The following is a 5,539-nucleotide window of genomic DNA, read 5'->3' as shown; positions in this document are numbered from 1 at the left end:
TTCAGGTTGTGTGAAAAGGCAGATGCCTGTAGAAAGGGAAGATTTTTCAGATCTATGAGACTATAAACATGTTCAAGAACCTCAAAGGCAGTGGCAGCTGCTTCCGTAATAACTGTGTCCAGATATGGAATAATGCTGTGAATATTCTAGTACCCTAAAGACATTACATGCCTTAACATTATGAAACCTTGTGCTCCATTGCTAACAAATGATAGATATACAGGCTAGTAAAATAAGACTATTATAAATCTCTTAATCACAAAATGAGAAATGCTAATTACTAAGTAACTTTTGACTTTTCAGACAGAATATGTGATTGTAACTAAATATGTGTAAATATTTCTCTAATTTTTTTACTAATAATGTTTTAACTCTGCCATATTTGATAGCTGAAGTCATGTGCCTGGAGTCTAGTTAGTGTATGTTTAATATAACTCACTTTGATCCCAAAGTATAAAGCTTTTCTCAAACGTAACTGCTTATCACCCTGAAATCCATTGAATAATTCATCACCCAGGGTGAGAATTAGGACACATTTAATAATGATATACTAAAAGTTTTAATATTAATTGATTTATGTTTTCTATCAGAAATACTGAGTACTCAAAATGAGCAAGTCAATGGAAATAAATAGTACTGTTCTTTTGTCTCTTAAAGGCAGTGTGACGATCAGATTAAAACAAATGATATAAAAAGGTGACAAATGTATGGCAGAAAACACAGTGGGCTGAGGAAGAATATTGTGCTGTGGTGTTGTGGTATACCAGAACATTTGTGATGATGGGCCTTCAGAAAAAATATGACTTGAGAGCAATTTAAAGGAATATGTGCTTAGCCATGTAGTGATCTGAGGGTTATAGCCCCCACTACAGGGGAAACAGACAGGGCAACAGTATTGAAGCAGAGGTTTGTTTGTTATGATTCAGGAATGGTGAAGATGTGGACCAGAGTGAAAGGAGAAGCAGAAGGAATTAAAGAGAGTGTGAGGTTAGCGGAGACATGAAGCATGGCTTCATGAGTTGTTATATAGATACAGTTTTACTGTAAATGAGAGAAGAAGCTTAGGGGTGACTTTGTGTTGAACAGTGAGTTGACTTAAACATTAAAATAACAATTGCTGCTAACCGTAGAAGTCAAGAAAAAGAAGAAAAGTGTATGAGTCAGAAGAGTAAGCCGGCTATTCTTATCCAGGCAAAAGATTATATTGGCATCCATCAGTGTAGAACAGACCCATTGATGGACACATGGACTTGAAGGAGGCTGAATCCATAGCCACTAAATGCTTGGAGTATGTCTTAGACTGTAGGGATTGAGCAAAGCTCAAGTGAAGCTTGAAGCCTCTGCTGTACATAGGAGGATCCATTCTGAACATTGGGGATGCTGACAGAATATACCTTTTATATCAGGTCATGATCAAGAAGCCTCTTGGTCCTAGTTGCTTGCTCCCCCAAAATAAATACTTCTGATTGAATAAAATTATCAATTGTATTAACTTCAATAACAGAACAAACAAATGAACAAATAAACCAAAGAGTTTTAAATGTACTCTCAGGTGCAAATTCTAAAATGAAGCGATGTTTTTGTTGGTCTCTGTAGAGGTGGTGGTTAAGGGCTAACACCATGGGAAGAAGAGACAAAGCAAAATAGGGTTAAGGAGTTATAAACATCCCTTTAAAGTAATTTGAAGAAGAAATACAGAGAAGATTCTCTTAGTCATAACCCCATGTTTTAAAATTTAGAAAATAGGGAACCTTGGTCTTTTCTTCTTCTCTCATACCTACAAAGAGAATTACACAATGCGTTACTCTTCTTATGGAATTAGCCCCATGGCAGACAAGACAGAGGAAAGGACTTCACTGGAACCAAATAGGGAAATTCCATCTGGCATAATGTAAGTTCAGTTATTCCTTGGTGTGCTGTAAATTTGTGACAGATGCTGGGTGTGCAACAGCCATGAACCAAAGGCAAACTTCATTCTTTCTTTCTTTAGCCACATGTGGCCACTCTAAGAAAGTTAGGTATTTTCTTTTTTTCCTTAGGTTCTTTATTTTTAAAATACATTCCGAGTACAGGTTGAAGCAACCTAATAGTCCCATTATGACAATTGCTACTCCATCTTTCTTCCCTAGCTATTGCCACAATTTTGTAAATCAATCAAAAATGATATTTCAGGAAATTGGATCCCACTGTCGTCTATACTCACTTAAAAATTTAACTATTTAGTGTGAGAATGATGCATGCGAATGATAGCAACAAGCTTGAAAGACATAAATGGTTTGATGGTGTTCTTAGTAAAGGTCTGAGTTTCACACAAATCACTATATTTGGAAAGAGTTCATGGCTGGGTAAGAAACATGAGGTGACATCTCCATATGTAGGACAGAGAGGGAACCTAGACTTATATTCACAAGAATTTGTATTTAATGCTTGCTTTGTTCAAGAAATTACAAGCAGCATGGTTCTTAGAAAACTGATAACACATCTTCAGAGAAGCTTCCCCCTGCTGCAGATGGGAACAAATACAAAGAACCAAGCCCTACATTACACAGAGATTGAGAGACATTGGGATACTCAGCCCTAAATGAGATGTCACCATCAAATCCCTCCTCTCAGAGCTCAGGGAACACATAAGAGAAACCAGGAAGAGTGTAAAAACCAGAGAGGATAGAGGACACCAAGAGAACAAGTGCCTCTAAATCAACATGATCCAAGATCATATGAACACACAGAGACGGAAGCAGCAAGTACAGGGCCTGCACAGATTTGCATGAGGCCCTCGGCGCATATGTAGCAGAAACCTTAACAGTTCTTATTAATAAAATCAAACCCGAGCCAGGTATTGGGGTGAACTGGAAGATCAGAGAACCAGAACAAGCCACAGCTACCTCACCTCGCCGGTTCCTCAGCTGGTCTTGTTTCTCAGACTGAAAGGCTCTGTGTCCTCATCCCAATGGCTCTCAGCTGAACTGCTGCTTGGAAGCCTGAAGCTTAACCAGCTAAAAGCTCAACCAGGCCAAATGCTTCTAGTTTCTCATCCTCATGCCTTATATACCTTTCTGATTTCTGCCTCACTCCCTGGGATTAAAGGCTCACTTTCTGGGATTAAAGAGGAGTCACCATGCTTGGCTTTATCCTTGAACACATGGATTTCTGCCTCTGGAATGCTAGGATTAAAGGCGTGTGCTACCACTGCCTATCCTCTATGTTTAATATTGTTGCTGTTCTGTCTCTGACCCCAGACAAGTTTATTAGGGTACACAAAATTTTGGGGAACACAATACCACCTCACGCATATATTGCGACTTCCACTTTAGTAGTTTTACAGGATTCCTGAGTGTAAAAATGAGTGAGACTCTGATTCATGTGCCCTCTCTTAAGCTCTTTTTCATCTGTTGGTTTGTCTTGCCTAAGTTTGATGTGATAGTTTTTATTTTACCTTATTATTATATATTTTGCTATTTTTTAAATGAATGAATTAATAAAATGAAAATCTAGCCATTAGGATAAAGGTTAATAACAAAACTGTCACTCCTACCTGCTGGGAGAGGGGAAAATCAGTTTTCTCCAACAGAGTGGCACAGGGTATGTCATCCACTCTAGGGCAGGTCTCAGGTCTCAGGTTCAGAAGTATTTGACCAACATATAATTGGAGTATACTCCATGGTGTTTTTGTGTGTGTTTTTATTTGATTACAGTTTAGTGGGTTTTTTTTTTGTTTGTTTGTTTGGTTTTTTTTTGTCTTTGGGTTTGGTTTTATTTTGTTTTCTTGATGTTGGGAGGTTTCTTGTTGCACTGGGTTTTGTTTCTTGTTTGAGAAGGAACTTAAGGTTAGGTAGGGAGGGAGGAGGAAAATCTGAAGAGACCTGAGGAAGAGGATGACTGTGATCAAAATAAATTTGAATTTGAAAATTTCTTTAAATAATAAAAATGTAAGAACAGAAATAAATGGAAAGGAAAAAAGAAAAAGAACCTTTCATAATTAATACTGTCCTTTTAATGTCTCTACTTGCATATGCATGAGGTATATGTAGTTGGGGATTCTTTCCAAAGGTTTTCCAGCACAAGATCAATAAAATTAATTTTAACCAAAATTGCAAATATTTTCAACTTTATTGTATGTTTGAGTGTCTGTGGGGGCAGGAGGAATGTGTGTTCTAGTACATCTTTAGTGTATGTTTGAGTGTCTGTGGGGGCAGGAGGAGTGTGTGTTCTAGTACATCTTTAGTGTAGGCTTGAGTGTCTGTGGGGGCAGGAGGAGTGTGTGTTCTAGCACATGATGTTGCTTCTTTTCTTCCACCTTTATGTGGGTTCCTGGCATCAAACTCAGGTCTTTAGAATTAGCATGAACACCTTTAACTTTTGAAACTGGGTTTTGTTTTAGGTTCATATTACACTTTTTCTGGCCATATGGTATAAGAAAGAAAATATGAGAGTCAAGGTCATAGATCTCAAAAGCCTGGCGTAATGGAACACATTTGTAATTCCACATTCCACAGGGAAAATCAAGTTTAAGGTCAGACTGGACAACAGAACAAGACTCTCAAAAAATCAAAAAATAAAAAGCAACATTGTAGCCTGGAGTCTCTCCACTGTTCCATAAAGTTTTGGTTAGGCAAGAGAATAACTTAGAAGACAGCCAAATATCATGATTAAGAGTATCCTTTACATATTGTCTACTCAATACTGAACTCCATTCCTAGTGACTTACAGTTTCCATTTACCAATACACTCTATAGACCAGAGGTTCCAATAGGTTGTCACCTACCTGCTTATCACACTGATGTGAACATTGCTTCCCCTTGCTTTTAATAAAGTACCAGTTAAGATATTCATTTAGTTTTCACTAGTGTTAACTTGTGGTACTCTCTAAATTCTGGTCTTATTCCCTCAAGGGAGCAGCATAAAAAGCTCAAAATAAAGTTCTATGTTGGCCTATTTTGTCATCTTCTGCAAATCTACCCTGGTCCTGAATTTGTATATATTCCCCTTCAATAGCTCCAACTTGGAAAAATCAGCTTAGCCCTGCATCAGAAAGGATTTGTGCATGTATTGGTATTGGAGATCAAAGCCAGGACCTTGAACATGCTGGGTGCTCTTCCACTAAGCACCAATAACTAGCCCTTCCCAAAGGGATATATATTGTAAACACAAATAATACTTCATTGCATATTGGAATTGTACCAGTATCTGTAAATTGAGATTACTGTGCGGTCTTTCAAACCTGTCATGTATCAAATGCTTTCCCTGGAGTCTATCATACAACAGCTCCTCACTAAGATGGAGTTGCTCTATTGATATTATAGAAACCATCATTACTGATTAAATTAGGACTCAGCAGACTGTTTAGGAAAGCATGCAACACAGAAACCAGCTGTATCAATTTCAATCCAAAATACCTACATGTGCATTTGGACACAGAGTTAAGGGGTATTGTCTTATACTTTTGTAATTGAGTAGATACAGGTGTTCATGAAAACAAATTACCAATATTAAGCCCAAACCTAACAGAATTAAGAGAGAAAAACGTCAAACATGTGAA

This window comes from Peromyscus maniculatus, chromosome 8, assembly GCF_049852395.1.
Source record: "Peromyscus maniculatus bairdii isolate BWxNUB_F1_BW_parent chromosome 8, HU_Pman_BW_mat_3.1, whole genome shotgun sequence".
NCBI classification, from domain to species: domain Eukaryota; kingdom Metazoa; phylum Chordata; class Mammalia; order Rodentia; family Cricetidae; genus Peromyscus; species Peromyscus maniculatus.
Note: the sequence above shows the minus strand (reverse complement) of the source record.